The sequence below is a fragment of the Atractosteus spatula genome, chromosome 26 (assembly GCF_055471065.1).
Source record: "Atractosteus spatula isolate fAtrSpa1 chromosome 26, fAtrSpa1.hap1, whole genome shotgun sequence".
Classification (NCBI taxonomy): Eukaryota; Metazoa; Chordata; class Actinopteri; order Semionotiformes; family Lepisosteidae; genus Atractosteus; species Atractosteus spatula.
The window spans coordinates 8,924,636-8,935,499 of record NC_142731.1 but is presented as its reverse complement, the minus strand read 5'-3'; positions in this window follow the sequence as shown (position 1 = coordinate 8,935,499).

Genomic DNA, 10,864 nt, shown 5'->3' with positions numbered 1-10,864 from the left:
GGCTGTTTTTACAACCTACACTTATCAGCTTAAACGACTGAGAAATTGTATGATTATTGACCGTGATAACAGCATTTACGATAGATGCTTTAAGTCCACCTGGGAGTATATTTCGATGTGCTTACATACACACACGAATAGGGGTTCGCAAGCCCACGCCCGACTTGCCTTTTCCAGGAAATAAGGGACACGCCAATGACCGTGAACTGTGCTGGCCATCCAATCACGAGGATCAGTCAAGTTAAACATAGACTGTACAACAGACAGACAGCTACAGCATCTCGTCTATCGGATGGAACTCGCAAGCAGGCAACTTAAACTGCAGTGTCTGCTTCTGGCCTCTAGGGGCGCCATATTCTATCACAAATTTCGTAAGCAAGTACAAACGAAACCAATCTATATACACCAATTATAGGCAAAATGAAACTTACTTTTTTTTAAAAATGTTAGTAAAGGATGCTCTTTTCTCACTTGAGAAAAGCAAAGTGCTGTTTGTACCCACCACAAATTTAGGAAAGCAAAAAGCGATCAAAGAGCCATGGCCTAGCAGCTCTGTTCTATATAAAATCATTCCGGAAAAGTCCAACACAGTCTCCACATCCGAAAGTCCGGCTTCCCGACTATACTGCCTTGAAATGTTTTTTTAATTAACACGGACGTGATCCCGAGCGGGCCAGGACTGTGTTCAAGGGGGTGTAAAGTCACCAGTGACAGGAGGCCCTTCACCACATCTGGGGCTCACGGCACAGATGAAGGATTCAGGGTTCATGACGAGAGGGGGAGCTCGGATATGCAGTCCACACCCCTGTGAAGTGCTGGAAAAACACATCAGCTTTATTTTCATTCCAGCCCACCCTTCCAGCTCCCACAATGAAACTGAACTGGTGAGAAAACACAAGGATGTCCACAGTGCCTGAGCTCTCGCAGGCTGGGTGACAGGGAGCAGCAGGAGGGCCCACAGCTGGGCCCCGAGAACCGCCAGCCAATGACATCACGCTCCCGAACCCGGCTCAGCTCCCGCCTTCGGCACAGAGAGTAAGAGAGCTCCGCCTGAAAGGGAGGCTCTTCAAGAAGCGGATCCCACCATGATCCCTGAGCACTGGGCTGCCATTTCCTGCTCCGCCCCCCCTAAAACCCCTTTCAGATTACCAGCAAAACCAGTCCGGTCACTTGCTCACGGACAGGAGGGAAATAAGGCGTTTTACAGGCTGAGCTCCCTCTCCCCAGATTCATCTCCTGTGTGTGAGGGCAAAGGGCATGACCAGATTTCACACACACACACACACACACACACACACACACACACACACACACACGAAAATTCTGCTTCCTCGCCAACATGCGTGTGTGTGTGTGTCTGCTTTAGAATTACGAGCTGACCACAAAAAAAAAAACTTTCCACAAATGCTCGCTCATTCACAATCATGGATGTACTTTCCCTGCAACGGTCTGAGAAAATGATAAAAACATCACAATCAAAAGCATGTACACAGAGAAGGACAACTACATTACAGACTCGTTACCATGATCCTCTCCTTCTTAGAAGCTGGACGTTTCTAGTGACCACGGTCAAGATCGTGAAGACGTGTCCAGTATGTTTATACTGTGAACTAATTATACACCTTCTGTCAGGAAAAGCAAATGATTCAATCAGCTTGGCAATGTTTGCCAACTTGTCACTTTAAGAACTACAACATAAAACAGACAAAATGCCACTTAGTCAACGTAAAACACTTCTTAGTTGTTTTTAGACGAAACTAAAGAAAACAAAATCACTTTTTTGTAGCACACAACAAAAATCTCAAACAACTGCACTAATGTCATTCCTGTAAAAAATCTACATAAAACTGAAGCTATGACTAACTATATTTCTTACATTTTCTCTGCGGTTATTTCGCACCCTTTATGACCTTTGTTGAGTTCAGGAATGATGAGGGATGGAAATGATGAGGGATGAGGATGATTCTTTGCCATTTCAGTCTGGCGTGAGCCTGTCTGGCAACCAAAAAGCTCGAAAGGACAGTACAACAGATACGCAACATGTCTGCATCCCTGGGGGGACCTCTTTCAGAGAAATAATTCTCAAATAGGTGCCCCGGTTTACAACCTATATCAGATTGGGCTGGTGTCCCGCTCAGAGTGTCCCCTGCCTGTTGCTTGCTGGGACAGGCCCCGGCTCTCCCATGCCCTGAACTAGATGAAGCGATTAGAAAATGGTAGGATGGATGATACTTGGTTAAGAGCTATTAAACAATTAAGAGCTATAGATCCAATCACTGGAGATTTGCTAATTCTGTTATTTATTGTTTGGTCTGCTGGTGAAGTCAGACTTCAGTAACAAGCACAGCTCCTAAAGACACCACACTGAAGCAGTGACCCTCTACATGGGTAATGACAGTACTCCCACTCTGCACCCCAACTCCAGCAACAGGTTGCCATGGAAAGAGAAGGCAGCCACCTGGGGTGAAAACCACCCCCCCACCTGTCCCCCAAAAAACTGTTTGGTAAGATGACATCACTGATCAGGACTTGGGTATCAAAAGCATGCTGGATCACAGAGACGAGTCACAGCACAGCCCGACAGTGCCTTACTGTTGCCAGAGCGCTGGGCTCTTAAAGCACTGAAAGTATATAACCAAATTGGTTCAGGTCCGTCAAGAAAGGCAACCGAGAAGCTGAGACAGAAAAAGGTGCCGAGGAGCCTGGAATGGCCCTGAACCAGCTCCCCAGCCCAAAGCAGGGCTTCCGTCTGCCGTGAGCACTTCTGCTGGAGTCGGAGTTACTTCGCGTTGCCAGATGAAAACCTGATTTCTCTTTCATGCCGCGGTTTTAATTGCCACATAAAAACGATGCCCCACGGATTCAGCCCTCCGCTAATTAATTCGGTTTCCGAAAGGATCTCGAGGAATCTGGGAAAACAAAAACCGCAGGCAGCTAGAAGGAACTGTTCCCTCCCCCCCTCCCAGCCTCTCCCCTTATTCGAAACAAACTTCGAAAGTTGAGCTCATTGTAAATCCACGGTCAGTCTCCTCTGTCGCACTATCAAGACATGATTCTGATGCATCAGAAAAACAACATCCTCCTCCTCTCCTTTGTTCTAAAACATTGCGAATAACTGCTCTGTTCAAGTGCTCAAACAAATACTGAAAATGCTGTTTTAAGTGACCGTGAAGGTTTGCATGGCGAAACGTTAAGGAGCTACTAGAGATTAAACCAACACCTCTGTCCCAGGCGCCCTCCCTGCTGGAGTGACAGTGCCAAGTGCACGTGGCCAGCGAAGCTGCTGGACGCTCAGGTGTTTCGTCATCAGGTTACCACTCTGCCTCCTGTGTGGCCCCGTTTGCTCCATTATAGACCACTTCATCACCACCCAGGGGCACGTTGCTCCACAGATCATGGGCCAGTCTGGTGTGTGGCCACAGCTTCACGCTGCTCTCGGCACAACCCACTTAGCACACTCCTGATTGGACCTGCGTGGGCTGACTTGAGCTGCTGACCTTCGTCATGATAATGTCAAGCAATGCGATTCCAGACCCTACGAGGGGGTGGAGGCGATGACTTATCGGGGGGGGGAGAAAAAACAGTCTGACTGCGTAGGGGGGCTACGGGGTAGAGGAGAGGGTGGGAGGGAGTGGGTGGTTTATCTGGGGGTCAAGAAGCAAGCAGGATTTAAAGCTGATGAGAGAAGAGACAGCCGGCAGCTGCTGGGCACTTGTTCAAAGTGAGAACGAGAGATTATTTTGCTCCCTCCTGAACGATCACTCAATACTGCCATTTAGATACAAAAAAACAGAACAAGGGTGGCATTCCCAACAGCTGTGTCCAAACGACCCCTGGTCCGACATCTCTCGGGAGAGAAACACAGACATGAGGGCCAGCCCCTTCATGACGGGTTGAGTAACTGAAGAAGTGCCTGGGAGTTGCACACCACACCACAGCGCATCTATAACAGGAACACACTCTGAAGCTGTCACCACATTCCTCTGTCTCTACTGTTTAGGTGTCAGGAGTCACAGCAGGGACAAATCACGGCTGGTATTCAGGGAGCTCGTGTGGTCCCTCCTCCCAGCTCTTAACTATGCTAATCAGGGCATTGTATCTTTGGATTACCCGGCACTTCGGCGAGCTGGAATAAGACATTCGCTTACAGAAACGGGAAGTGGCGTACAATTAGAACAGTTATCGGATCACTCATGCTAATACCAATAATCATAATAATTAGCGTTTGAGACAGCTGGGATTTCTGGTTAATAACACACCATCCATCCATAATTTTTGTATCCCACAATTAAAATTCATCAGACACCCCGGATACAAAACAACAAAGCCTGAAGTCAACATCAGCGAGCGCCAGCTCCCTTTATCTTCTTCCTCCTCCTCCTCCCCTCTTTCGGTGCCTCCTTCCCTCCCTCTCCCCCTTCTCCCTCCACTTTCTCTTTCATTCTCTCTCTAGAGTTTCCAAAATCCAGTTTTTCAGTAATTGCCCTGTTTGGAAGGCGATGTGCAGCCTGTCCAAATTGGACTCCCATTATTCTAATCTCAAGATGTTAAATTACCTATAATTTGCTACGATGGCTTGCCACTCCATTCAATAACACTTTTTTTTTCTATTTTCTCTCGGCCTCAAGTAAACAGGGTCCATAATCGCTGTTAACAGAGCAAGGGAGAGGGGTATATAAGTAGGTTTGGAGTAGCCAAATTAATCAACACTCAATGCTTTATCTAGGAAGTCACATTGGACAGCGAAGCACCGATTGTGTTCTCCTGTACGCAGCTCTGTCTGGCCGCTATGTCCTTGCACACTGCTGCTCCAGAAGCCCAGTCCTGCCTCTCCATGCAGGTAAGACATCTCCTGCTTGAATCAAGGAGCCGAGAATAAGCGTAGCACGAAGCTGAGCCTTCCGATCTCCAGCTGCTTAAACGTGTTGAACCGTAGCTGTCAGTTCATAACCAGTGAAACGCTGCAGTGCTCTGCTGGCTCACGTCCGCCTGTCCCCTGACAACAGCGTCTGGAGATCTGAGCCTGCTGTCGGAGCAGTGCCTGCAGATTTAGGACGTGGAGTTTCACCTGCAGTGGGGAAAGAAGGGGGGGGGGGGAGTAACCCCCCGATGGACCTGGAGGTGACAGCAGCTGGGCGCTCTGTGTCACCCAGATGTGAACACCTCACTGCTGGCTCAAATTGCTACACACACCTGTGACAAAGATATTGAGGTTCTTGCTGCTGGCGATTTGTACTTCGGGGAACTGAATAAACACACGCTGCACTGACTGAAGTTTTGTAATGAAATATAATTTTTGCGATTTGAGCTTATTTTGGTGTTGAATTAACTAGGTGTATAGGGCTTAACCTTACAGTATACAGTACGTGTGTAAATTGCCTATAACAGGGCCAAATGGCCTCTTCTTGTTAGAATCTGTTCTTTCATATTGGATGCAGGTTTTGGGGTTTTAAAGTGGTAGTTCTTATCGGGGCATTTCCTAACATTATCTTGGTTAAATCCACTTAATACTGTTTTACCAAGACTGCAGTACCATAGCTGTCCATCCTTAAACTCAAGACTAAGGGGTAATCTTTTGAAGAGCGACTCAAGCTGTTGCTGTCTGCGCATGTGTAGACACGGCTGGAGCTCCAGATGTCTGGGGCCTGGCTGCAGGCTGACCCATGGGCTGTGCAATCAGAGATTTAATACCCGACACCTGGAAGGCTACTGGAGTACAATGGTCATTGATCGCCGAGCACAAACTGATGCAGGACCGCAAGTTTGTAAGATTTTTTTGTCCTCCGAGTTTCTACCCAGCCTGCAGTGGACCAGGAGAGAATAAATACAACAGGGAGCAGGGGCCTGATGGTGAGATTGAGCCGTTTTGCTCCACAAGTGATGGACTCCGTTAACTAGCCCTGAGCCTCAGGAGAGCACAGAACCACACCAGCCGCCAAGTCTGCAGTCTCGCTCCGGGTTAATCACTCATTTCAAGCTGTACCCAGTTTACAGGAAGACAGAAGATACACTCTGCATTTTCAGCTCCAAAAATAAACATCAAATGCCTGTGACAGAAAATCTCTGAACATTGTATTCACCTTTCTTGTAGCTAATTCTATTTTCCCCCCTATTTCCCGAGTGCTATAAAGGACAAGCCACAGAAAGGCAGGTGCTCCTGACTGTCTCACCCTGTTCTAGCAGGAACGGATTGAGAAGGATGGATGTTTTGGGAAGAGGAGACCCAGGTCTTTCGGAACAGCCCAGGCAAACGGAGACCACGTTCAGTTAAGAGCCTGAACAAAACGCTGAAGATCAAGGTTCAAACTCCGCTGTGTCAGGATCTCGAGAAACGGGTGTAATCGGTCTTGTCCTTAACAGCTGTATATAAGCAATGCACTATGGGAAACTGACCAACGAGCAGCTTGGATCGACTGAATTTACAAACTGGAGGAGGTCTAGGCACCGGTGGGAATCACATCTTTCACTGAAGCTGGTTATGTTACAATTTTAAGAAAATTACTCATTACGACAGCGGCTTGGAAACCACAGAAATCGTCCAAAACACACTGTGAAGAGCGTACAACTGTAAAACTGTCACCCACCCCGCCCCCGCTCCATCCCAACACACATCGTGTGAAACAGCCCTGTGACACACAACCCGTCTGGTACAGAGGAGCTCTCAGCGGCACCAGGCCTCGGTGCGTCGGCGAAGGCCTTCGTCTGGTGTCGGTGAATAGACCACGTTCATTCCCTTACGCTTAAAACATTACAACACAAGTAGAATAATACGGCGGTATATTTCAAACGTGACCCACACAGACCTTACATTTGGAAAACGCAGCAAGTCAGACGCGGTGCCATTCCCCCGTGAAAGTAAACGGGATTTCTTACCTCGAAGGGCGCCAAGGGGACTGTCCGGCAGCAGCACGGGCGTTCCCGTTCCCGTTCCCAGAAAACGCGTCTCCCAGGCGCGGACTGGGACCAGACAGCCGGAGACACCGCGAATTCGAGGGAAATCCCCACATTTCCGTCAGCCCGAGCAGACAGCGGAACGACACCAACACCGGACCGCCTTACAATGTTTACCAACAACACCCTCGGCCTCTCCGCCTGAAACGGCCGCCGAGTTCGTCGTCCATGATGTCGAATCGGGAGAGGAGAGTGCCGGGCATTTTCTGAAGACACTGCCAGAGGTCAGAGTCAGGTCAGCTGCTTCACCGGATTCCCATTGAACTGATTGTCAAGTTAACTACACCCTTCAAGCCTTGGTCATACCCGCCCAAAATTAAAAACCACATAGGCAGTTGTCCTTTCATTGTTATTAAAAGGTGAATTACGGCGATCGAGCTCTGAACACAGAACCTCTCAGGACTATGTTTAGCATCAGATATAAAACGGTGTAAAAAAACCCCCAAAACGGTACATCACATGGGCCTGATAAAAAAAATTCTGAAGTCTAACAACAAAAATCCAAACAGAAGTGTTCACGTCCTCCGTTTCTGTGCCCGTTTAAATATGGAGAAATGTATTAATTTATCAGCAAGTCGTTACCGTTAAACGTTTAAAAAATACGGTACCTTTCGGGTTTATTCAAAGAAATCGAAAGTATCTGATTATAGCACGCGTTCACGGTGCAGGGAAAGTCTATTTTTTTCTAAATCTACAAATAATAATAATAGTAGCTGAAAAGGTATTTAACCAGAAAGCTCGCACCTGAGCAAACCGTTCATTGAGGTATCTTGAGATAGCCCGGAGCAGATTCGCCTTCAGCGGCAAGTACACCCTGGCTTGCCCAGGATTAAGATTTAATTTGTTTTACACAGATATTGTTGTTATTTGTATTTGACCTGTGTCATGTCACAAGGCCGCTAAGAAAATGCAGGTGTAGCTGAGGAGATAACTAGGAAAAATAATCCATATTTTTTATGTGTACATCGCGTTGCATTGCAATATCAGCTAAGTGAGTTGTTCAATACGACAAAGGTTAATGGTTTTCTACAAAATGACAAAAATACGTCGGTCTAGATATGGTCTTCCTCGATAATGTTTGAAAAATATCGATGAGATGGAGCAGACAAAGAATGGTTTACATAGAGCTATTCATTCCGTCGTTAAAAACTAAGAATAGTTTATTGTGTACATTTAAACCCGTGCCGAATAAATTATGTCTATAAAATGTTTGAAAATGTAAACTAGCAGTATCGCGCAAGAATCCAAACCCTGTTAAAAGCGCAGGGAATTCTACACAAGTTCAGAAAAAAATTCTGCAGAGGAATGCAAATTTTAACATCAATATAAAATTGTTTAATGCATTCCACTGACGAAAGAGACTACTCTAGCACGTTATATACTGTAATTTAACAAACATTAAAACTAACATCACCAATTTTACCTGGATGAAAATTACCGTCCCCCCAAATTAAAAATGTATGTACTGTATTAACAACAACAAAAGCAAGTTGAACATTTACAGGATCTGTCGTGACTCCGAAACACATAAACGTGTCTAAAACAAAATTGGTTTGAATGTTTTGATCCGTTAAATGGATTCTAGAAAAAAAGAGTCCCTCAGATCAGTGTTGTTTTAAGTCACCGTGATCTTCAAAACACCTTTAAGAAACTTGCTAAAATATCAAGAACAGATTCCACAACTAAAAAAAAATAACCTAGTCAGAAATAATTCACCGATTCCATTTTGTTCATTGTAAATTTGCTGATATTGTAGCACATTTTTAACAGTACAGTAGGCTATCGCTGACCGCAGCTGTGCTGACGACAATTCGTAAAGCAGAAATTAACGCTATAATGGAAAATCTAAGACACCTAAGAAGATAAACCACGTCGAAGCCATGTTTCAATAATTTGTAAGGATCCTCGGACCATAAGCATACAAGTCAGAACTCCACAGGGCCTGGCCGGTCACTCCGGCTGGAAATTAAACTTGTACTGTATATCATCAGTCTGCATTAAGAAATAGAACGGTACCCAGTTCAATGTGTTGAAGTGCAGGATTTGTAGTAACCAGTAAGCCTGTTTTCTATGAAAACATGTGCGGTCATTAATCATTGTTCGGCGTAACGCAATTTCTACAGCATTGAATTTAGCACAGTTATCTCGGAACGGACGTGTTTAAATGCAGTGTAAACAGCTTGTTAGCGATGTTTAAACAGTTTAAGCCTTGCAATGTGCCCATCGCTATATGCAGCTATTAATCAGGCTGTAAGTTTCGAGATTGAATAGAGGAGCCATTTATCATTTGTTAATGACAGCAGTATAGCTTTCTTCCTGCGTATTTCAGAAGACAGCGGGGGGAAATACGTTTAAAAGTTGGCGAAGGTTATACTGTACTTAATCACGTTGTGTATGTTTTGAAAGGAGGGATGAAAACTGACCAAATAGGAAAAACACACTAATGGTAGGACATAAATTACACTTGAAGGTGTTTTTCTATCAAATCCCAGCCCGATCCCATCCAGCAGCCGGGCTCCAAATGCAGGAACTGGAATATTCCCACAGGCCTCCCCGAATCCCAGCGAACTGCTAAGAGGGACTTAACCGGTCCCGAAACTCTCTTTCTGAACCGCGCGATTTCACCCAGAGAGATCGATTACGGTTAAGGGTAAGTGAATTGTCTGTATTGACAATTACAGAAATTCGGATTGTTAACGAGCAGGCGGTATATTCACTGCCGTTAAATATATATATACACAGACGCTTAATTGGCATCAAACCCATTATTACAGCTCGGTGTCGTCGAAACTTAACATGATACCTAAAGCCTCAACCTAGCGCTTGTCAAACTAACCAAGAATAAATATGAACACTAAAAAAAGAATACTGTAATTGCTACAGGCTCCTTCCCTCGTGTATACATGTCTAATAACTTCGGTGTTTTCAGCGTCTTTTTTCTTACGGCTTTTTTTTTGTTGTTTTCCCTGTTCTTTGTGATTTCCACCTGCAAGTAATTTCAGATAATGGCAAAGCCCCCGTCAGGCCACGGATCCTCCTCGTATTCTATGCGTCCTTATTCCGATAGGGCCTTATAGGATTTTTAACATATTAAGAAAGACATTTTGTAGGCTGTAAATTGCTTGTAATTATCCTGTTGGAATGAAAGCTTTATTTAACAAGCGGTGTCCCAAATTGCTATAATTGGCGTGCCCATTTTATAAGAGCATTCAAAGATTCTTAAAATAGCGCCCCTTTTTGGCTTGTCCAGATGTTTAGGGGGTGAAAGATTTGACCCCCATTTTTTTTTTGTTGTTTTGCGTCCCATCCCTTTCCCTGGCGCACGTGACAGTCGGAGGGAGCCGCAGAAACCGTCGGACCCCCACGACCACCCCCCCCCCCTCATCCCGACGAGAGCCCGTCCCCCCGTGAGGAAGGACAGCTCGTGTTCGCTGACCGCTGGAATGGACCAGCGGGCGGGAGCACAGAAACCGGACCGGCGCTGCAACGCGAATCCACTCCGTGCTCATCCAAGCGGGTTCCCTTGCCGGTTCCCCTTCGCGGCGGCAGGGCGTGTCAGGGTGTCGGGCCCGGCCGACGCGTAACACGAAGGCCCGCAGTAACACGGTGCCGCTGGGCTCTGCGATTGTAATCTTAAAACGGACGCGCTGGCGGAGAGCGCGAACTCGTGGGCTTGCGGCCCCCACGGCGACATTATCTCCCTCCCCACTCGCAGTTTTACAGAGTCGAGTTGCTGTGTAATTGACTTTCATATTAAAATATGACTTTCTTAGATTAGTCATGCCAATCATAATCGGATTGAAGCTACAAAAGGTTAAACATCACAACTTGCAAAGGAAAGGATTTTCAACGACAGTAACAGACTATAATAATAATAACGACACTATTATTGTTGTTGTTGTTATTATTAATT